This window comes from Rhinolophus sinicus, chromosome 2 (genome assembly GCF_057876585.1).
Source record: "Rhinolophus sinicus isolate RSI-liver-muscle chromosome 2, RSI-T2T, whole genome shotgun sequence".
NCBI lineage: Eukaryota > Metazoa > Chordata > Mammalia > Chiroptera > Rhinolophidae > Rhinolophus > Rhinolophus sinicus.
Window position 1 is genome coordinate 170,399,520 of NC_142502.1, and position 25,197 is coordinate 170,424,716.

Consider the following 25,197-nt stretch of genomic DNA (forward strand, 5'->3'; position numbering starts at 1 on the left):
CACTACTGGGGCTTCCTACCACGCAGACATTGGTTGTCTTCTTTCAGTCCTTTCCCTCCTCCCTCCTTCCTCTGTGTTACCCTCATGCTGACCTTTCCAAAATATATTTCTAACACAATCCTCTCCTCTGAGCGCCAGACTCACAGTCAGCTGATTACCTGATACCTGGGTGTCTAATAAATAGTTCTATCAAACCGAACATATCTAGAATAAACCCCAGGATTATTCCTCCCCCTTTTCTACCCCACTCAGACTTTGTGTTTTTTTCCATCTCTGTAAAAGGTATCTGCAGCTACCCAGATTCTCTACCAAGAAACCTAGGAATCATCTTTCATGCTTTTCTCTCCCTCACTCCAAAATTCTATAAAAACAGCAAGAGACCTGTCAACTTTATCTCCAAAATATATCCTACATCCATTTTCCATCAACTCCAATTGCCATCACCTAATCCAAGCATCTTCTTCTTTTGCCTGGACCTCCTCTTTCACTCTTGGCCAAACCACACCCCCACCCACCCACCACCAGTCCTTTCTCCATACTGTGGCCAAAAAAAAGAAATCCTAAAATGTGAATCTGATTATATCATTTCTGTTTAAGACCTTTACTGGCTTTCCACTGAGCCTAAAGTAAAACCCAAATCCCCACCAAAAGCTACATGTCTTATATGGATTAGCCCCTACCTATCTTCCCAAGTGCGTCATCTCCCACTCTTCCCTCCACCTACATGCCGACCATTCCGCCAGGTTCTCCAACAGGCCACTTCCTGCCTGGGGGCTTTGTGCAAACTGTCCAGGCTGCCTAGCATGGTCTTCTCTTTTTGCTTAACTACTACCTTCCTTTCTTCCTTTTAGGTGTCAGCTTTCACTATGGCTGACCGCTGATTAAAGCAAGCTGCCCTAGTAGTTGTCTGCCTCCATCCTGACTGCTTCCGTTATGGCCCTCATTACAACTTGCAATTATTTTATTCCTTTGTCTGTTTTCTTGTTTTCAGCTTGCCACTCCCTCTAGCATGTTGTTAGTTCTAGAGGTCTATGGTTGTCAGGACCATGTTGATATTCTTCATTATAATGTCCTCAGCATAAGACCCAGCACAGTTGGAAAGAGCTCAATTACTACAATACTTATTGAATGGCTGAGCATAAAAAAGGAAGAAAGTCAAATAAATTGCTACTACCATTTTATATTTTCTCAGGAATTCAAAAGTAGTTTTACATTCACAGAGCATTTTCTAGTTGCCAATGTGTTTTCAGATGTTTGCCTCAACTGAAATACAGAAGGCAGGTATTATTTCCATTGTACAGATACAGTCACTAAAGCTCAGAGAGGTCAACGAATTGCCTAAAACAAAACAGTTTGTCAGGGGTATAGCTGAGGCTTGGACCCAATTCTCCTGGCTCCCAATCCAGTCAGTCTTTGTTTCTTTTATTTTTTTCCATTTTGTGTTTTGTTTTGGTGCATACTTTCAGCCTTTTTCCAACTGAAGCATCCAGTAAAATGTACAAATCCTAAGTGTACGTAGCTTGATGAATTTTTACAAAGGAGTATACTCAGATCAAAATAGAATATTATTTGCAACCAGAAGCGTCTTTCATTCATGCTCCCTCCCAATCATTAACTATGCCCAATGGTAACCGCTGATCTGACTCCTAGGACCATAATTACATCTTACCTATTTTTTAACTTTATCTAAATGGAATCAACAAGTATATATTCTTCTGCATCTGGTTTAATTCAAAATTATGTTTGCAAGATTCATCCATAGTAATAAGTGTGGCGATGGTTCATCCTTTTTCATCACTGTATGGTATTTCATTATATAAATATACCAAAATTTATCATTCTGTTAGATATTTGAGTATTCTAGGTTTTACCTATATAAATTATGCGTTATGAACATTCGTATTTTGTAGTTGAAGAAGCTAAGGTCCAAAAGGGAGAAATGACTTAATCAAAGAAACACAGCAATTGGACAACCCAGCTAGATCCCAGACGGTCTGATTTTCCCTTCACTATGTGTCATATCAGCAGTCAAAAGTTCATAAAGATGTTTTTAATCCTTGCATAACACAAAATCAAGTCTTCAGCAACAAACATTATGCTAAATATTACTGTAGTTTCTGGTTACCAAAGTTACTTCATTAAAAACTTTTAAAATTAATGTTACCATCTCTAACTTATGGCATTCAATGAAATTACAATGTTTGGAGTAGAAATAATTTCCTTTCATACATATCACTGTTCCACAGAGGTTTATTTAATTTAGTCAAATACAAATTTGGTTCCCAGATTAGAAATGTCCCCAGTTGGAAATTCTATCAAAACATGGACAGCGACAACAGTCCCAAATCATGAGCAGGTAGTGTTCTAAAAGTGTGTCCTTAAGTCAGCTATTTGGAATTCAGAAGCATTTTCTCACAGCAATGATATGACACACAGTGATCAGGTTTTCAGGGTAGCCTACCAAAGCCAACTTCACTCAAATGTACCTGAAAATAACACCACTAATAACAACAGTCCTTAACCACTATGAATACACACCTAACTTGGAATAATGATTTATAAAACAGTATCTTAACACCCCAATCTCTTGTATTAACTCTCATAAACTGTGGGAGACCCTTTACAATCTCTGTCTTTTCTTCCAAGTGCCTCTGTGACCAGTTTGTGCCTATTTTTTTATCCTTCCCCAACACTCTTCACTTTATGTTCCCAGATCCTGAGCCACAGAATTCAGACCACAACTTTTCCCGTAATTCCTATCCCTTAAATAACCCTTTGATATGTTCTCTGCGAGAAAAACCTTTGAGAGGACAAAGAAATAGAAAAAACAAATGGGGGAGGGGGAGCGGTCCACAAAAATCTCAAGAAAGTCTAAAAAGTAGTTATCTGTTTTCACCGAAAGGCACATGGAGTCACCTGGGATTTCTCTAAGCTCCTACTTCGATTGAAATATTCTTCTCTAGAGTCTTGCTTAATCCATCTAGACTGTGAAATCCTAGGCTGAGCACTTCTGAGTGTCTCTCCTTCCATTAGAAATGTTTCCTGTTTTGTTTCTTTTCACATTCTCTCTCATTTCTCACTTAGACCCTAAAGGGAAAGATAAAGAAAGGGGCATGTTGATAACATCAAGTCTTTAGGAAGACAAAGGACTGAAACAAGAGAGAGATGGAGCCTAGGGAGTCGTCAAACCATGAAGGTCACCATTAATATGTAACTTTCTATATACAAGTTAGGAACTAGATACAAATGCTTTGGAGCAAAGAAATGGTTTCATAAACTAACACCAGACAAGTTTCCAGAAATGAAAAAAAAAATCTACCTTATATATCATAACATTCCTTTGTTCTTATGGTTTGCCTTATCTTTCCAATAATTAGACTGAAGATGTACTATATTGTCTCTGTACAACTAACACCTGAGTGCATCACAAACAAGGAGAACCCAGGGGATTCAAAAGCCATCTCCCAAGCTAATGAAATTAACTTACCAACAAATGGAGAAATCAATTTCTATTTAATCTAATTGGTGATGAAAACCAGAGGACAACAACTATACTAGACTTAAAATCCAATAAAGATGGTAAATCACTCTGAAAGCTGAAAGAAACCTAAAAGTCATAAATGCCTTCAAAAAATTCTTAAACACAGAAATGTGCAGAAGATACTCTGAACTTCAAAGAACGAATATTTTACAGAAAGTAAACTAAGAAGGTAAGACTGTATCATTCTGTCAAATAAGTCTTTAAAGTAAATACCTTATGGGCCAAAAATTTTTAATGGATGAAAAAATTTTAGGTAAAAATTATTAAACTATTCCGTCTGTGATGTAAGCTCACAAGAAACCACACACTTAAGTGCAGTTATGCAAAGCTAATGTATCCAAAGGTAATTAGTTTGATACAATTAAATACCCCATCAGAGAGCTGCCAATCTGTAAACAATTAAAAATTACCTTAATTTACCCACTATTACTTGATATAAACTGGTCCTGGTTCCACCACTTACTGTATAACTTTGGGCAAATTATTTAACCCCTCTGGGTCTCAATTTCTGGACTAGAGAGATAGAACTAAAGATGATACCTACCGCTTGATTGCTCTTAAGATTAAATGACATAAAGGTAAACTGTTCTGAGCAGCTCCAATAACAGAATAAATGTTCCATAAAGGTCAGTTAGCTACTAACCTGTATGCATCTGCAAACTGATGCATACAAAACGTACTTGAAGTCACACCTATGACTTAACACTTTCTTTGAAATCTTCACATCCCTCAGACTGATGACTGATGGCTCATATGTATCTAGAACCTTGAAGTTGAAAGAGATTTTAGAAGTTATCTGGAACAATTACACTTAATTCAACAATAAGACTGCATAAGAGATTATCAAATCTTTGCTTAAACATTTCCAGGGGCCGAAACTTGGCATCTCAACAAGGCATACAGGAACAGTTCTAATTACCAGAAAGTTCCTTTGGAAGATTTCATTATACTGATTACTGACTCTCATAAACTTCATATCTGAAAGGCTGAATTCACTAGAGGGCATCACAATATTAGGAGAAAGTATCTATCAGAAAGAATCATGAAAAGGAAACAATCATTCAACATTTATTCTGGATAATAGAGAATATTGCATCCAGTTGTATGAAACATGCATGTTAATTTAAAAATTATTCTCTTTAAACATACATTAAAATGTTCAGAAGGAATTAAAAGGAAGTTAGGTTATAAAATCATAATACATCCATGTTCTTGTGTATAAGTGATTCAGATTATCATAAATCCTGGGTTCTTTCCAACCCCACAATAAGGTATCACAGTAATTTTATGCGACTTTAGTAATTACATATTTATAAAGGTAAACTGCTTATTATTGCTCCTTGCAGCCATACTCCAAGTCAGCACCAGCTTTCTGTAAGAAGATTCAGTGCCAAAGAGTTATCTGTGTGTAACTAATTATTTAAATGATCCAGAACAAAATTATTTTAAAATGTCCACATTCGTTAACAAAGTAATGGTACAACTATAAAGGTTCATCAGGCTCCAGGAGGGCCCAGAAGAACTGTACCCAAATATCTTCTAACTCCCACTTGTTGCAATTCATAGTAACATGTAGAGGAAAAAACATTGAAAACTGGGCACTGTTTATAGCACATCCTTCAACCGTACCACATTCCAATTCTATGTGAAACTGTACAACTCTGTAAGTTGTAGGTAACTGAGAGATATGCGGGTTCTATTCTGTCAGATAGAGAACTTAATTGATTTCCCTCTCTCTCCCACAAACCACTTTGTCTCCATTTGCAAACCATTTCAACATTCTTTTAATTCATATAAATTTGTGGGGTTTTGTTTTTTTACCTTTCCTTTGAACCAGTTATACCATTTGCCTGATTCCCCCACTGACTATGAATTAAATAAAATCCTTAAAGCCTGTTAATTTTTATATCTATGTCATTATCACTTACCCACAAACATACTAGTCAACTTTCACTACCGGTAAGACATTATTCAGTACTTAGATGTTGTTCAGTACTTAGATTATCAACAACAACAAAAATACTCCAAACTCTGACTATGAATTGGACTGGAAGGGTCCATCTCTCCATGTACATCAATAAACAGACCTTTGGCTTTTGTAAAATCAATCCCTTCTGAATTTCCGTGGCATGAACGAAGTCATGAGCACTGGATGAAGCAACAAATGGCAAGAACAAGCTGCTGCTCACTCATCTCTACTATCCACTTCATGATCCCCTTTAAAAGGTTAAAACTGAGAACAATGGCCAATCCAAAAGCAGAATTCATGTCAGAAGACACAAAAAAATGAGTTTGGTAGTTTGCTCTATAAAAGGTTCTCAAAGTTTGCCATCACTTCGAATGCGTCCACGTTCATCTACCCATCCACAAAATTAGGTATATTTTTATGTCACTTCGTAAGAAATCAACACAAAAGTCTTTGTTTAGTTTCACAAATTATCAAGAACGTAAGTAGAGAATTATAAAGGAAGCAAAGGGATTAGAAACATATTGATAACAAAGTCAAGAAAGATGTTCCAGATGCAAGTGACCCAAATTGGGAAAACGGGGTGGCTTCTAAGCCCACCAGGGTCTTCTCCATCTACCTGCTCTTTATCCCAAACACATAAAGTAAATTAAACTAAACTAAACTACTAAACTGAAATAAAAAGGATCATAGATTTCAATTCCTTTTCTAAGAGGCACATGGTGATGTCTAATTTTATATGTCAATTTGAGTAGCCAGGGAGTACCCAGACCAAACATTCATTCTGGACATGTCTGGGAAGGTATTTCAGGAGGAGATTAGCACTTGATTGGTGGACTCAGAAAACTGCCCTTTCCAATGTGGTCGGCATCATCAAGTCTCCTGAGGGTCTGAACCGAACAAAAGGCAGAAGAACAATTTACCCCCTTTTTCCTACCTCACTGAGCTGGGTGAAACATCTTATCTTCTCTGGCCCTTGAACTGGTATTTACACTATGGGGTCCCCCGGTTCTCAGGCCTTGGAACTCAGACTGAATTACACCACTGGCTTTCCTGACTCTCAATCTTGCAGACACGGGACTTCTCAAGCTCCTAACCACATGAGGCAATTTTTCATAATAAATCAATATCTTTCCCTCTCATTCCCTCCCCCTCCCTCTCTCTCTCTCTCTCTCTCTCTGTGTGTGTGTGTGTGTGTGTGTGTGTATATATACACATATATATTCATATACACATATACAACATATATACATATACATGTATATGTTAAATATATACAAATATATATTAAGCATATATTAAATATATACACATATATGTATATATTAAAAACAGAAATATAGGGGCGGCCCATTGGCTCAGTGGTTAGAGCGCAGTGCTCACAACACCAAGGTCACCTGTTCAATTCCTACATATGGGCCAGTGAGCTGCGCCCTCCACAACTAGATTGAAAACAACGACCTGACTTGGAGCTGATGGATCCAGGAAGGACACACTGTTCCCCAATAAAATTTATTTTTTAAAAAAAGAAATATATATAAATACATTTAAAGAAATATATATATATATCTCTCCTACTGGTTCTGCTTCTATGGAGACTCCTAATACACACACACACACCCTGCCCTTGCTCAGAACTGTCATATATGTAGATAGATAGATAGATAGATGATAGATAGATAGATAGATAGATAGATAGATAGATAGAGGTATATGTATATATATGCATGTATTATATATAAATAAAATGAATTATATAAACATGTGTGTGTGTATGTGTGTATATAATATATATATTATGAATTAACAATCAGAACTATCTAGTCCAGGCAAATTATTTTCCAAGAAGAAACACCTGCTCTCCCCCGACTGGTGAGGCCATGGACAGAGCAACTATATTCAGAGACTGCAAATCACTTCACTATTTTTTGAGCACCAGGGAGAATGCTGAGAAAGGCATAATTATAATTTGTTTAATGCAAAAATAGTTTTAGGCAACACAGTCATCCACAGCTAATCTCTTTTCCTCCTCATCTCTCTGACTTAAAAGTTTAATTTAATGCATTAGCTAAATATGGTACAAAAGATTCTATTACAAGATTGGGGAGTGCTGGGAGGGAAGCTGGCAAGGCTTAAAGAAGCAAAATTATTCTAATAGGGTTCTTGGGTTGTTTCCCAAAAATATTTAGGAACACTAAAAATATCAGAAATGAGTATGAAAGGATAGAGTATCCTGCCTCTGCAAAAAATATTTCTAAGATCTGGTCTATCAAAAATATTTTGCATAAAACCTGTCATTAAAATACCTATAAAGAACACAAAATGCAAGAACAATGTGCATTCTAACTCTAGGGCCACTTGCATTTTTATAAGAAAATAGGTTTCCATCTTTCTGAGTAACTTCCGATGCAGCCGTTGGTCCATGACCTTCCCCCTGTGTAGACTTCAGAAAAAGAAACTGGTATTTATAATATAAACATTTCTTTCAAATCGAAAAAGGAATTAACACATGAAGAAGTTTTTTAATTTTGAAAGGTTCAATCTGGGCAAACTTTGTTTTTTCAAAAGCCAACAATAAAAAGTGAAGCCTTAAAAGTAGATGTAATTGTCAACTGCAACAGTTCAAAGAGGTCTGAAGGCCCTGTCTCCTTTTTTCCCCTTCTCTATAAATGCTTTCTATATATTGACTACATAAGCACTAAGCACAAAAATTATTACCATGTAAAATTTTCTTCTGTTCTCAATTTTGAGACTACTTCCCATAAACTGGCAAAAATTTTTAACTTCTATAGTTTAGAACATCCTTTGGTCGGCTCAGTGACACATAAAAGGGTAACACCTCATTTTTAAGTAAAATTGGCATCAACCAACATGATCACCCAGATGTATCACCTCGGTTGGCGCTGAATAGTTTTTGGCTCATTTCAAACAACTCTAGCTTCAAAAAACAAAGATTTAGCACCAGTTCTGTCAGTTAAAACAATATGCTGCAGCTTCTGAAGCTATGTTTTGAGACAGGGAGTAGTCCCTGCCTTCAGAAAGGTTCCCTCCAGATAAACTGAAGAATTCATTGCCATCAACACCACCTTTCAATGTGCGCCCAACAACCTCCTCCATTTCTCTTACTCATAGGCTTCCGGCCTCAAAGGGTCCTCTCCCCAGCCATGACAATTATGGACAGCCTACCATCTCTTTAAGACCTAGCTCAAAATGTACCAGCTCCACAAAGCTGTCCCTCTTTAGAACTCCAGAAGCATTTCAATTTCTGTACAGCTCACTAGGTCAGAATGTGCTATTTTTATACTGACATTCTTTTAATATATTCTGTCTTCCCAATTATAATTTATAAGGAACTGGAAGATATATCTTCCATCGCCAGTGCAGCTCACTGGAGATACATTGAGTGCCCCATCCAAGAAACACAATAGGAGTTTGTTTTCTTCTATATAAAGATTGGGACAGTATTATTAGTTTGGGCCTGATGGGCTATGGTGAGTCTTGAAAGGCTACCTAAGGAATGTGGATTTTATCCTGCAGTGATGGAGAATTGAAAGTGCTTGAGCCCAAAAGTGATATGATAAAAGTGTATTTTAGAAAAAGCAGTCCTTGGTCCACAGCTGCCAGATTAGAAGATAGGGGGTGGGGTTGGGTAACATCTAGGGCAAAGAAGGCCAACGACTCAGCCTAAAGGGTTAAATAATAAGGTTTATCACTGGGCTCTCCAGCGCTTCTAGCTCTGTGACTCTGGGTAAATTATACGTCTTCCTAAAAGCTTCATCTTCTTTATTTATAAAACAAGGATGATAAAACCAGAACCTACCTAGCTGGAGTGAGTTATTACATCAAACATCACAACGCCTGACAAAGGGTAACGGGCACAGTGCATCCTGACACCAATTCTCTCACACCAACGGGGTGTCCTACAGTTCACTTCTGACAGTCACTACCTGGAGTTAGCATCACTTCCCACAAGTTAAAGGGCAAGATACCCAACAAGACTGCCCTTGCTTCAGATGTCCCCAAGCTATCAGAACTTCTGTCCAACTGGCTACAAATTCAAGGGTTCTCACAACCCTCCTTCATGTGCAATAATTTGCCAGAATGACTCACAGACTCATTGAAAACACTATACTTAAATGACTACAGTTTTAATATAAAAGATGTAACTCAAAAACAGCCAAGTGGAAGACATGCGCAGAACAAGTAACGGGGAGAGGATGGGGGATTCAGAGCTTCCATGCCCTCTCCGAGAAATTCAGATGTCATGCTCCCAGAACATCAATGTATTCACCAACCCAGAAACTCCAGTGTCCGGAATTTATACAAGGAGTTTCATTCATTTCATAGGCATGATTAATTAAATCACTGGCCATGTGATCGAACTCAATCTCCAGTCCCTCTCGCCACCTGAGAGATAAGGGGGTAGTAAAATTCCAAGCCTCTAATGGAGAGCTAAGTCTTTCTGGTGTGGCTAGCTGGCCCCACCCTGAGCTACTTCAGCAGCAGAAACTCAAGTATGGTTTAAAGGGCTCATTACGAGTAACAAAAGATACTCCTACCACGCAGGACGTTCCAAGGGCTTCCGAAGCTCTGTGTATGGAGCCAGGGTCAATGACCAGATATATTTTTATTATATACATACACAGTAAATGGAAGCGGTTATTCTAGAAACCAAGTTTTAGGTTGGTACAAAAGTAATTGTGGTTTTTGTAATTGTTTTTAACCTTTTAAACTGCAATTACTTTTGCACCAATCCAATAGTATGCAATTAAAATAATGCAAGCATAAAAACAAAGAGAAAAAACATCAAAAGCATCACAAAAGAAGAAATAGGCAAAGGGGAGAGGGGTGTCAAATTGAGTATGAAGGTTCAGGCCTAGATGACTAAACAAAGAAACACATACCCAGGCAGGAAATGAAGATGGGATTGAGAATGAATTTAGTGTTAATCCACTTGAGACTGAAAGCAACAGCCAGGTATTTCAAATGGACACTGGCCAGATATGATGGAGACATGAGCCTAGAGATGGGAAAGGACATGGCAAAAATCGGTTGTCAGAGTTATCCACATAGGTAAGATACCCCGCCCCCCAAAAAAAAAGCCTTCACTACTCAGAGGATACCAGCCAATGGTATCACATAAGTATCTATCTGAGTTAAATAAAAATTCATTATTACATACAACATCAAATGTAAGTTTAAGGGCTGAACTCTGGAACATACTCCATTTAATATTTTGGATTCTAAACAAAATGGTACCTCATTTTTAACATAAAGATTCAAGAAGAATCACACGACCAAATGCTAAACAGAAATGCCAGGTTTTTTGTTTTTTTGTTTTTTTCACAGAAATGTACCATTTTATTTTCCATCAACAGGAAACTTATAATGCATCTCCCTAACAGAAATGTTTATTTTTCAAAGAAAAGTTTACTTAACAACCATAGAACATTTCAACAACACAACAACATAAACAGAACAACTGTGTACGATCAATTCACAAAGCTTCCTGTTCAGATTCATGAAACAGGATAAACACTTCAAGCACAGAAACCTCTACAAAGACTCACTCAAAGCTTTTAGAAAGCACATTCAATAACTAGGAACTGCCTTGTTAATTGTCCATGGTTCAGAAGCATCACAATTTCTTGTACCCACAACGCACACGTCATCTCATCCTTTTGTTGCTAGCTTCCCAGAAGAGTCCCAACTGTCTTTCAGCAAGTGAAGGTGACAAATGGGAGAAGACAGGGAAAGCAGAGTTTGGGGACAACATACTGGGCCAGTCAGATGACTGACGCGTTAAAAGGCTGTAACGGGCCATGGAACTGAGACATTCAGGTACTGACTGGATTCATTAACAGGCTTATTAACTCAGGAAGCCAGGAGGCTAGTGACGATCACAGAGCTTAAGATGGGAATGACAGAAGAGTGCAGTGAGAGCCCAGTGTGTGTCACATCCATCCATCCATCATACCATCATCCCCATTCCCAGTCCACCACCTCTCCCCTCATCACTTCAGGGAGAGGGAGGCAGCAATGTTAAAACTGGCCGGGTCCTTGGCACTTCAGCTTTTCCCTAACAGCAACACCACTAGCCAGAATATGGACTGCGAAGGCAAGACGGAGGCTAGATCTGACTCCAGAAGGAATACAGGGCAGTCCCCTCCCCATACTATGGGAACTCAAAGACCTTCCTATTGAAAGAAAGCAGGCATGACACTCTCCCTACTTCCTGGACTCTGATTCTAAAGACAAATCACAGAGATCATTTTATTTTGCATCAAACTTTAAAACATGTACTAGGCAAACTGCTGCCTTTGTTTATAGTACCTGATTTTGTTACACCAAAAGGAGTGTAAAACCACTTACAACAATAGTTGTCTACCTATGTGTAAACTCCTTGTTCACCGGGTAGACATTTTCTGTTGCGGCTGATTTTCCTTATTCTCTGCAACAGTAGCTGAGGACGCCCCTGGCTTGAACCATTCCCCAACTTGCTCCACTTACATAACCCACAGAAGGCCAGGGTCTGCCCCAGATCGCTGCTACCTTCTGAGGAGCTGAAATTCTCAGCCTCTGAGGAGCCTCTCTTCTAACTCAAGCCGTACACCAATTCTATCCTGCTTCCATCCACCCTCACCCCTAACCCCTTTCCCCGCAAAAATAAACTCTTAAGTAAAACATTTGTAAATAATGAGGAGCAGAGAGAATGGTCAATATAAACAACAGATATCCTTGAGCCATCTTTCCTGCTCCTTTCTCTCCTTCAATCACCCCACATCCCTACTCCACCAAAAACTGCCCTAGACACTCCAAATGCTTATCCCTAGGTTAAGCCCAATTCAGCCCTTTCCAGTCCCTACTCCGCAATGAGCATGCCCCCATCTACCAAGGTGCTGAGCTCAAAAGCCTTCCATCTATTAGGATCCACCCTCCAAATGTTTTAAGGCAAAATGGCAATTCTGTTACCCAATTAAGCCATATTTCCAACCCCAATGCTTCTTCCTAGTACAAAGGCAGGCAGAGCAGGGTCTTCTCAATCAATGGTTACTGAATTGAATTACCGTGTTTCCCCCAAAATAAGACCTAACTGGAAAATAAGCCCTAGCGTGATTTTTCAGGAGGACATCCCCTAAACGTGAGCCCTAATGCGTCTTTTGGAGCAAAAATTAATATAAGATCCAGTCTTATTTTCGGGGAAACACGGTAGCAGGCTGCTGTTCCACCTAACTGCTCACCAGATCAAACCCTACATTTCCCTTCCTCGGAGCAGTAAGGTCACTTGCATGTTAAAAATATAAAATATAAAAATATATCTGGTCCTTCCTTCCAAAAGCAACAACAGTCAGTTTATCTCATTCCATTCCTTCCAGTTATTGCCAGGGAAACTTTACGACATAACAACCAAATAAAAAGTCCCCTCTTTTTTTTTTTTTTTTAGAGATTAGGAAATTAAGTCCCGGGAGGGTAAAATTAGTTGCCCACAGTCTTCTAATAAAAAAAAAAAAAAAAAAAAAAAGAGTCCTTAAGATGTATGAGGTACTGTGAGAAATGGTACTTCCAACATCTCTTTTAATCATCACAACCACAGCAGAAAAACAGCACTGTGACCTCTTTTTTCAGTGGGTAAACAGACTTAGGTTAAAAAATAAAATTCCCTGCTCCAAGTCATAATGACTGTTAATTGCTACATTGGGTTTCAAGCCCATCAGGCTAAATTCCGAGTTCAAGCTATTAAAAGATAATTTAAACAAACAAAAAGATACCATTGTGTCTCCCATGCAAATACAAAACGAACACCTATCTATGATTTTACTTAACTCATTAATTATTACGGAACAAATAAGATGGTTCCAACTGGTTCAAAAGCAAATCCAAAGAGTACAAACACTGAGGCAACTGGAAATGGTGAAATGGATTTGCTTAACTGATCCAAAACTGGCTTCTTCCACAAAAGAAGAAATCAATTGTACCTCCAACCAACAAAATTCATCTGCATGTCTAAGGACAAGAATTATTTGCATTGCTGTCTTTTATTCACAACTTACAAAATTGTAAAATAAAGAACAATAAAAGCTGCAGACCCTATAGATTAGATCTCCAGGAAAAGTGCTCTAGACATCACCTAGACTACTGGATGAAGACATTTCCGGTACATTTCTAAGACTTTCACAAATTCTCCTTACATTGTTCTTAACAACTATACACAATGCCTATTTCCTCATTTAGAAAAAAATCCACAGCTTCAAGATCTCTGACAACCACTAGAAAACTTCAGTTAGTCCCCTATACAAAACTACTCTTTCACTAAGATAAATTTTTCTCTACCACATACTAAGCCAGAAATTTAGGCTTACTATAAATTTATACATAAATGTAGAAATAAATTAATTCATTGGATGGTCAAGCTTCTTAAGAGATCTAAAACTAATAAGGGTTTGGTTTTACTGAACAAAATGACCCACAGAATTACTCTCTAGAGAAATAAAGACATAGTTAAACTGTCACTTCTAAGTAACTCGCCCCAAATTAATTTTCTTCCATAAGAAAGTGTGAAAAATTAGTAAACGGCAACCTCATTTAAAAATGAAGTAAGCTGGTTGCCGGTTAGCTCAGCTGGTTAGAACGTGGTGTTGGTAACACCAAGACTGCCAGTTTGATCCCCACATGGGTCACTGTGAGCTGCCACCATTCTTAAAAGAAAATAAGTAAAAATAAATAAAATGAAGTAGGGACGCCAGGAGAGGGAGCTCTCAAACCCTACGACAATAGTAAAGCACAACAGGAAGAATTCTTTGTAACAGCCCTCCAACTTCCTCTTCCCCTCTATAAAAGAGTTTCCTCTCCTTTATCTTAGCAGATTTGCAAGTGGCCCGCCACGGTTACACGTTCCGGATTGCCCTTCTTTGTTGTTCTCAAATAAACCCATTTTGCTGGAGAAATATCTGGTTAACTTTTTATTTAAGGTCAACAAAAGTATTTGCAGTCCAATTTACACCTCCGGTAAACTGAGTAAATGTGCTTTTCCCTACTGCTCCAGCTAAATGCAACCAAAATTCCTGAACATTATATATAAAACAAACAAAAGAAGACTGTGAGGTAGACAGGAGGCAAACCAGCTAGGGACCTGGGACCCATGGAACAACACAGTGGTGAGTTCCCTGGGTTTTCCTTCTGCATCATATACCACACGGACAGGGAGCTGAAGAAGCCAGTAATCCAGAAATGCCAAAGGGGGCAGACAGAAAAAAAAAAAGGCCTTGCTCTTTCAAAGGGCCACGAAAAGAGCACCGTAGCAAAACAGAAAATACTTATACAATAACCACTGAACCCCAGCAGAAAGCCACAGAAAACAAACTGGTCCCCCCAACCCAGGACAGCAAAGTCCGAGCAGGGAGCCCAATCTTTCACTCTCACCAGGCTGTGACGTTGGGTCTCAAAATGACTCCCCAGCTCCCTACCTGCCAGGGGTAACATCAGAGGCAGAACTTTCCTCCCTGTCAGGTGGTAGTAAGACCCACTTCCCCTGCCACACAGTGCCTACAGAGACCCCCTGGACAGCCTGCACTTCTACTCCCAGGACAGTAAAGAGGCACCTCTGCTCATCCCCATGGGGATGGTATGAGATTAAGGCCTAGTAGAGATGAAGGACTTTCACCCCCTCCCAGGGGTAAGAAGGCCATTTTTATTGCCTTAAAAAGAAATTCTGCATCCATTAGCAGTGATACCTCATTCTCTTCCCTCGCCCTTCCTTTGCCCTAGGCACCCATTGTAATAATGTACTCTGCCTTCTTGCATCAGCTAGAACTTCCAGTACTACACGAAGAATAAGAATGCGGAGAGTGGACATCCTTTTCCTGTTCCCGATAATAGGAACGCATTATGCCGTATGCATTTTGTCTTTTATCACTAAGGGTAATAATGTTCACTCCAGGTTTTGGATAGATACTCCCTATCTAACTGAGGTAGTTCCCCTTTATTTCTATTTTTTTCCTGAGAATTTTTCTTAGGAACAGGTATTGAATTTAACCAGATGGTTTTTCTGTAGAGATTCATATCATATGAATGTTTTTTCAATTTGTTAATATTTGTGGATTACATTGATTGATTCCTGAATGTTGAACTAAACTTGCATCCCTGGATTAAATTCAACTTTTTGTATATTGCTGAATTCTATTTGCTAATATGTTAAGGATTCACGGATTGGTCTGTAGTTTCATGGCTGCCGGCCAGGGGTGGAAGTTTCAGCTCCCCTCTAGTCTGCTGATACTACCCTGCTTCCTTACTCTTTCCCACATGGCCTCCACGGCACCACAGACCAATCCATGAATCCTTAACATATTAGCAAATGGAATACTAAGCAAGAAAAAGAACAAACTATTGATACATGCAATAACTTGAATGAATTTCCAGGGAATTGTGATAAATGAAAAAAGATAATCCCCATAGTTACACACTGTATGATTCCACATATATAACATTCTTGCAATAACAGAATTATAGACATGGAGAACACATAGTCAGAGGTCAGGGAAGGGGGTGTATAGCTATCAAAGGACTATGCAAGAAATCCTTATGGCGAAACTGTTCTGTATCTTGGCAGTACTTGGCTGTAATATGTACTACAATTTTGCAAGATGTTACACTGGGGAAAACTGGGCAAAGGGTACGTGGGATCTCTTTGTATTATTTCTTACAACTGCTTGTGACGCTACAACTATCTCAAAATAGAATCTAATTTTTTTTGAAACAGGAATCCCTAAACACTACTGTAAAACAAACCCACATAAACATGGAGTATTACTTTTTTCCAAAAGGTGGTAGGTAGTAGGGAAACATATGCACCAAGATAGAAAGTGATTGATTCTAACTTTATGACTTTAAGTAAATAATCTAATCTCTTCACCTGCAAAATATAGCTTAACCAATATCATAGCTCAAAAGATAACTCATGTCCTAAATTCCTAAAACCTGTAAAAGTTACCTTATGTGGAAGGAGGAAAAAATTAAAAACCTTTGTAGATATGATCAATTATTTTTGGAGGGGGGATTATCCTGGATTATCGGTGGGATGTCCTAAATATAATCACCTATGTACTTTTAAGAGGGGGACGAAAGGAGATTTGACTGAAGACAAAAAGAAGAGAGACAACGTGACCACAGCCGCAGGGACTGGAGTGATTTACCACAAACCGAGGAACGCAGGTCCTCACCACAAACTGGGGCAGGCAAAGTGCTGATGCGCCCCTAGACCCTTTGGAGGTGGCGCAGCCCTCCAGTACTTTGATCTCAGCCCAGATTCTTTTTTTTTTTTTTTTTCAGTTACAGTTGACATTCAGTGGTACTTTATATTAGTTTCAGGGGTACAGCATAGGGGTTAGACATTTATCTAATTTATGCAGTGACATCTCCCCATTAGTCTAATACCCACCTGGCACTCACTACACATAGTTGTTACAACATTACTGACTATCTTCTCTATGCTGTACTTTACATTACTTCCCCATGACTATTTTGTAACTACTGATTTGTATTTCTAAATCCCTTCCCCTTTCTCACCCAGCTCTTACCCCTCTCCCCTCTGGCAAGCATCAGTTTGTTCTCTGCATCTATGACTCTATTTCTGTTTTTGCTTGCTCCTTTATTTTGTTCTTTAGATTCCACATATCATATAAGAGAGCTCATATGGTCTTTGTCTTTCTCAGTCGGACTTATTTCACTTTAGCATAATACCCTCTGGGTCCACCCATGTTGGCGCATCAGCCCACTGAATCTGATTTTGGGCTTCTGGCCTCCACAACTGTAAAAAAAAAATTAATTTCTGGTGTATTAGGCCACCAAATTGGTGGTAATTTGTTACAGCAGTCACAAGAAACTAATACGAATACTTACCCATCTCTTAAAATGTTGTAAAGAGCTATCAAATATGCACGGAAAAGGCCCTTGAGAAGTCTGAAATGCACTTGCGAAAAAGAAAACCAGATAATTTTAGAGCTCTTAATTCAAAATAGGAATATATAGCACCGCTAATTTTTGAGGGTTAAAGAAATCTAGATAAAAAGAGACATAAATATGGCTTTGGGAACAACTACATCCAACGTGGACCCAGTTCACTGAAGATCAGCCACTCAGTAGACAAGTACTGTCTATAACGTAGCTCTAGCAAAGATTCAACCTTGCTTAACTCTGACTTCTGGTGTATTTCTTCTCTGAGGAAAAGAAAAGCTAAATTGTGCTGGTTTTGTTGCTACCATACACAAACTCAGCAAAAGAAGGTTGCTTTAGCACTCCCTGGATTACTCTACATTATTTCAATCTGCTTCTATACTTCTCTCCCATTCTTAAACAGAACAAAGCAAACATAATTCTAATTTTAATCAACTGATCCAAATGAACAGACATGCTAAAAGTATAATTTAAGTTTAAATCTGTACTTATTCACATTAACAAATATGTTATCCCAGTAATTCACAAACTCTCCTGTTTGAATACATCAAAAAATATCATTACATAAGTATATGGTAATAACCCAAACAATAAAAATCCACCAAAATATTTATAATGAATTTCTGAATACTATAATGGAACATACAAGAGTATTAAAACAGTGCCAAAACAATCATGTAACACATGAAAGTCGAAAAGGGCAAAAATAATGTATCATTTAAAACTCCATTACAGAGAGAATCACCCTAAGCAGCTACAGGAAATGACACTGAACATGGATATTTAGAAACTGGGCTTACTCAGTCAATCTCTTACACTTAAAGCCACACAAACACAGTATATTTTAAATTTAAAGTGGATTTGAACAGACATTATAGCACAGACTCTGGAACTAGACTACCTAGATTCAAACCCATGTTCCTTCACCTCTCTGGGCCTGTTTTCTGATGGGTAAAATGAAGATTTTTAAGAGTATTTACCTCATAGAGGAAGTTGTGAGGGTTAAAGCAGTTATTAATAAAAACAACACACTTACAACTGAACCTGGTATCTAGTAAGCACTCGATAAATGTTGGCTGCTGCCATTATTATTATTATTATTATTATTAAAAGAGTCACCATTACTACCTATGGAACTCATAAGAGTTTCACAACTGCAATGCTTACCTTTCATCACAGAAAACCTAGAGGTGTAACAACAAGAGGTGACAAAATCTCAGTGATCTCTATACTGAAGGCATTGATTTATTTATCTCCCCCTCAAGGTCAGGAACCATGTCTTATTCAACTCTGTCCCCATTAACAAGTTCATGGTAAGTGTCCAAAATGTTCAAGTTTAGTAAATAAACATTTTGGTGTTCAAGCCACTCCTATTTACCATCATTTTCCTCCCAAAAGTCATACAAGCAGATTTTTATTTAAAGGCTACACGATACAATAATAATAATAATAATAATAATAATAATAATTCTAAGAAAGTATTTGCATTACAACAACAGGACAGCAGAAATAGTAAGAGCCACAGACAAAGTGGCCTTCCCCAAGATATCTAAATATTCCTGTGGGGGAGAGTCACTGTCAGGGTTAAAAACAATCCTTCCACTCCACACAGCAGCCACACAGAACCATCAGAATGGCTGCCACCACTCACTGCTCTTTCAGCCATCATTTGCTTTGTAACATCAGTACACACCAGCTCACCAACATGCTATCTCCCTGCCCCATGAGTTCTCCCAAAGGGACTAACTATACAGTTACAAACATACTATGGAGGTGATCTCCTATTTGAGATGGAAAACTAAAAGTAGCGTAAGTTTTCCCTTTATCGTCCCTTCGTGTGAGGAAGTGAACAATTTACATTTTCAGGAACCTCAACTGTCAAAGACTGCTGAAAAAGTGGTTAATCATCTCGACCTGAGATGGCTGTCCCTTAGATGCCCCCCTTCCATCTGCTTCTCCCAAGTTATCACAGGAGGATCCCTGTAGCCCCACTGCCAGATGGAGCAGACCAGATAGAGGTGAAAAGGGGAACACATTCTGCCAAACTGGACTGAAGCCCACAACGGCCTTTTGTGAGCGTTGCCTCACTTGCTATCTGGAACTCACCAAAGATTTTTCTTAGCTCCATTATGACATTCCAAACTTGAAGCCAGAAGAATTACAACTAATCATCATTATCCAAGCGCAATTAGCGTAGTAGAGAAAAAAGCCACTGAGTGATTTCTCTTAAACAGGGACCACATTTCATAATGATGAAAAAGAGATTTGATTAGAATTTTCCCCAAAAAATGAAACAAAATATAAATCTATTTTCATAATGTATCTTGTATCTACCAAAATTTGGGTTACATTTGCAACCATGAACTAATTCTTAAGGCAAGAAACTAATCAATTGATGGTTTGGGACATGACTTTGTGGTCAGTCTGTAAAAGAACATGATATGACAGCTGTGACCTCACATTTGCCTTATCCAAGACAATTATGTAAAAGTCACTTTGGAAAAAAAAGAGATTTCATCATTTATTCCCCTGGAGCCTCTCACATTCCTTTAAAAAATTTTAAAGCACCTCTCAAATCATCATCCCTGCTGATTTTCCTCACCAAAAGTTAACTGGTCTAACATTGCCGAAGTCTCACTAGCACCTCTTTTTTAATTAAACTATAACCGTAAAGTGCATAAATCTTAGGTGTGGAACTTGAATTCTTACATATGCTTACACCCATGTAACCGTGACTCATCTCAAGATATAGAACATTTCCAGCATCTCAGAAGGTTCCCTCATGCCCACCCCTGTCCTTACCATCACTGTCCCCCCAGAGGAACCACTACTCTGACTTCCATCACCAGGAAATAGTTATACCTGTTTTTAAACGTCAATTAATTGGAATCACATAGAGCTTATGTTTTTCAGCAGTTCTCAACCTTGCTCTGAAATTATGAAATCCTGCATCTTTGCAAGGTTTGCAATTTCACCTTGCAGTCGATTTAGAATGCATTCATGATATGTTGCTGGAAGTTAGACAACTCTAGTGTTATGAATGTGTCAGTGATGCTCAGCTTTATAATAGAGGATTCATCTGGGGTTACTTTCATACTATAATGACTTCTGTACAAATACCGTTTCCCCGAAAAGAAGACCTAGCCAGACAATCAGCTCTAATGCGTCTTTTGGAGCAAAAAATCAATATAAGACCCGGTATTATATATTATATTATACCTGGTATTATATTATATATTATATCATATTATATATGCTATATTATACTGGGTACTATATTATATAAGACCCGGTCTTATAGTAAACTAAGAACTAGACTTATAGTAAAATAAGACCGGGTCTTATATTAATTTTTGTTCCAAAAGATTCATTAGAACTAATTGTCTGGCAAGGTCTTATTTTCGGGGAAATACGGTATACTAAAAACTTAATGTAAAAAAAGGAAAATAACTCTAATATCCATTATTCTAGCATTTTATCCCAAACATACCTTAGATAATTCTTCCCACTCCCTTCATGTGACTTTCCTCCAATGGAACCACCTTTACAATAGACTCTGCTGACTTTTGATGATGTAATTAAGTTTTCTAGTCTCAGAAATCAGAGGGCTAAAGGAAGCTATAAGCTTGGTTTTGTTACATCTTATTTGACCCAACAACCTCAGAGGGTTTACAGTTCTTCCAAAACCCAGTAACAAAGAACTGCCTGCTCTATCCTTTTGCTTAAATGAGTTAACAATATCTACCATCTGCAATCTCCAACCATATAGTTACCAAAAAAAGATAAATAAATAAACAACAACAAAAACCCTTACTCTTCTCTATACACCCTTAGCAGGTGTTCCCCTCCCCAACCCCATTACTGTTCACCCCAGTCAGTAGTCCATTCTGCCTTCAAAACGTGCGTGTCACGGTGGACTCCGAACTCTACCCTGCATAGCCAGTGTGCCAGTTTACTCCCTCACCATCTCGTGTCTGGAGGACAGAAAGTGCCTTTACTGGTCTCTTCCTTCCATTGCCTTTCACCCTAGCACTCAAGTCACCTCTCCAGAACACAGAGGTAATCATGCTATTCATCTGATTAAGATCCTTCTCTAGGTCCCACTCTCTTAAGTGAGAATTCACTATCTGGCCCTAACCTTTCCTGGCTCCTCTCCCAGCAATTCCGGCAAAACCCTGGTCTGACCTCTGGACATCCATGCACTCTCACTAGCCCTAACGCAGCACTGCTTCCGCCTTTGGCTAGAAGCCAGTTCTCCCTTTATCCTGCACTCAGCTCCCTTCCTTTCTCTGGCAGGGACATTCCAGCAGAAGCAACTATTCCCTTGTGTGTTTCCACAGCTCTCTGTACCCACCACAACTATCTCTGCGTCCTTATTACACTGCATTAGTTAATCACTTAATGGGTCATTTACTAGTCTACCAACTTCTGGACGGGGGCTTCTTCCTGGACTCCTCAAAGATAAGGTTAGGATTTAATCTGTACATCCCAAGGACTTGGCAGGGCAATTCCATAAAGGCTCAATGAAAAAAATGAATGTCCCAGCCACTTTTATTCATGTCATTTTTTTGTACAGAGACTTAAAAAATTAGTACAAATGTCAAAGCAATGAACCAAAGTTTTCGTTTAAAAGTCACTTAGAAAATTATTTTAAAGAGTTTAATAAAAACTAAAATCTCCCTTATTGATTTGTGCTTCCTGTTAGAAATTAGTCACAACTGTTTTTAAATACCTTTTAAAATAAAAACTGGACATCAACGGTAGAATCACTATGGGACGTCAATGGAATGAATCACAGTTATTTATACAACTAAAAGATCACAAACAAAATTACTTCACTGCAAAATTTGTTTATATATGACCTTAACACGTAACATCTAGATACAGGAAGACAGTATGCCTGGTGGTTAAGAACATAAGCTGGAATCACAATGCTAGTTGTGCCACTTGGGGCAAATAACTTAAATGTGTCTCAGTTTAATAAATTAAATAAATTAAAACTTCAATGTGTCTCAGTTTCCTCATCTGTAAAACAAAGATGATAAAAGTGTCCATTTCACAATGTTTCTGAGTTACTGAGTTAGCTCATATAAGACCCTTGGAACAGTGCCTGGCAGGGTAAATGTGCAGTGATGTCAACTGTTATCACTGTGTTTTTAAGTTCTTTAAGCCCATATATATATATAAATATATATATATATATATATATATATATATATATATATATATATATTTCCCCCTCAGAACAGTACAATGAGATTGTTTCAAAAATGCTATGCCCATTTCAGAGATAGTAATGGAGGTTTACATTATTTCCCTAAGATACTTTAAATGGCAGAGTTAGAACTGGAAACCATACTTAATCCCAGGCCAAACTGACCAAATCTCCATGGATCTGGTTTGGAAGAGTCTTTTGAGTTTTCCCTATTGTTTCTTCTTGGTCGTCAACAACAGCCAGCCTAAAAGTGGGAACGCAAGAACTACCCCATTTGCACAAGTTAAAAATTCGAGAGGTCCCACTTTCACAGGGCCTGACAAGCGGCAGGCACTCCAAAGACAACAGCTACTGACGACTGAAACACCAAGTGCCATTGTGCTTTCTCAATAACAGAACAAGGCACTCCACAAAATCAACCCTGCTACCAAAAAGTCCCTTACTATTATGTTTATCTGTCACATCAAAGTACAACAGGGCCATTGAAACTGTTTTTTAAAAAAGGAAAAATTTGTTTAAAACAAATAATTATCTTTTACTCTCAAAAATATACTTTTGCAAAAAGAACTTTCAAGACAAGTTTTTTGAAAACTAAACCAACTAGCTGTATTTCATGACATGCTTCTGCCCAAATAAGCCACACTGACATGAATAGACAATATGTCATCTCCATGAGACCTTTCCCAATACTTATTTTCAATACTTCCCCCGGGTTTAAACTGAATCCCAATTCTGCCTCAATTATAGCCACATGCACATGGAATACAGTTAATGAGCTTCGAAGGTATATACAATGCTTCTGGGGAACCCACCTGAACCCGGTAAGTACAAGGAAGCAAAACATCTCCAAGATTATAGTGCCCTATCTTTATTTTCCTTCTCTTCAAACCGGCAAGTAGAAGATACACCTTAAAGATCAGGCTTGACAGCCCGAGTAAGGCCTGCTTTTCCTTTCCTGGTACCGCCAGGAATTCACAGGAAGGTGTCTGGTGCCTGGAGGATACACAGATAAGGCAGCTAGCTCCAGCCCCTGCCCTCGACAGCTCATGTCAGAGGCTCGCACGTGGCGGCCACTTGGGACGTTGCGCACACCTGATTTAACAGCGGCACAGTTCAGACTGTGTTCAGGGCGGTGCCCAGGTCTGGAGCAGGAAGGTGCCGATGCTCATTTGTAAACAGCGACGGGACACCTGGCCCTCCGTATCCCGCGCCCACCTCGCCGTCGCCGACCCGGCCCGCGCGGCCTCGCAGCCCCCGACGCCTCCGCCTGCATCCGGGAGTCGCTTCCCTGCGACTCCTCTTACCTGAGCCGGCGACGCCGCCACCTGCGTCGGGGCCCCAATTCCGGGTCACGTGACCGTTACCCCGGCCGCAGCTCGAGAGGCCTGAGGATCAGAGGGAAGAGCCCATAGGGCCGCTCCCCCTCCACCACCTCGGGGATCCCCCAGCGGCCGCCGCCATTTTCCCCGCGCCGTAACCCCCACCTGCCAGTTCCAGTCTCCCACCTGTGACCAGCAGGAACGACACGCGACACCTTACGGGTGCGCGTGCGCGTGCGCGAGCTGGGGAATCCGTGGGGGTCACAACCTCCGAGAAGAACCCGCCGCTAATTCATCCCGAAGCGGGGAGGCGTCCGGCCCGTCGCCCTAGTAATGCGTTCCGACAAGCTTTATTCTGATTGGCTGCGAGCGCAGTGACGCAACGGCGTCCCCAGCTGCGTGCGAAGCCCGGGTCCCCGGCGCCCCGCCCCTGCACCCCGGCGAGGGACACCTGAGGCGTCAGTCTTCGAGGGCTCCCTTAAAGGGGACGTGCTGGTTTCCTCGCCTAGCCTCTGGGCGAGGAGGGACCCCAAGAGCGACGTATGTCGGGGCGAAAAACAGTAGAAATAGGAAGTCTCACAACCTCCTATTTCAGCGTCACGACCTCTCCAATTTCAAGATTTAAGATGTGCCTTGTCGCAAAGAACCGATGGCCCGACCAACTGGCTAGAGTTTCAGAGTGGAAAACAAATCTGGGGAGGAAATGTACAAGCCTAATTTACCAGCGCGAAGGCACGGGTCAAAATCAGAGGGAGAACTCGTTCTAGATCCAGACTCCTAACACGCTGCGCCGAGCTCTCCCCGCACGCGCAGCGTTTCCCCTGCCCTGACTCGGGGACAGTGTCATCCCTAATCTGCAGCTTTAAAGCTCCTAATCGTGGGGACTCGTTACACCTCTCTTCATTCCCTACCCCATGCCTTCCTCCTGCTGCCCTTAAACATTCACTGAATTCAAATCTTAAAAATAATAAAACAACCACACGCGTAGCCATTCAGTCATTCACATATATTTATGTATTTTATTCGTTTATTCAACAAGGCACAGAGCGGGGTGACTTGTTTTTAAGTACAAGTTTCCTGTCCTCACAAAATTTATGGTATAATAGTGAATATGTAGGTTAGGGATGCATAGCTTCAATATCGCTAAATCATACCCCCAAATTCTCTGTGAATCCGGTGCCTGTGCTCTCCTCCTAAGTCAGCTTCA

The 25,197-nt window shown here is 39.5% G+C and overlaps 1 protein-coding gene across 8 annotated transcripts in view; it reads right to left on the minus strand.

The window, feature by feature from the left end:
• The window catches only part of LCLAT1 (lysocardiolipin acyltransferase 1), a 159,493-nt gene extending 135,140 nt beyond the window's left edge, over positions 1–24,353 (minus strand). Inside the window, exon 1 of one of the 8 annotated variants that reach the window (XM_088796232.1) lies at positions 24,177–24,353. The gene's annotated coding sequence lies outside the window, so the exon portion shown is untranslated. Of the gene's footprint in view, positions 1–10,411; positions 10,434–23,483; positions 23,506–23,763 lie in introns of those variants that run through there. The other 7 variants (XM_074331848.2, XM_074331846.2, XM_088796233.1 and 4 more) reach the window with 7 other exon arrangements.
• Positions 24,354–25,197: the final 844 nt, after the last annotated feature.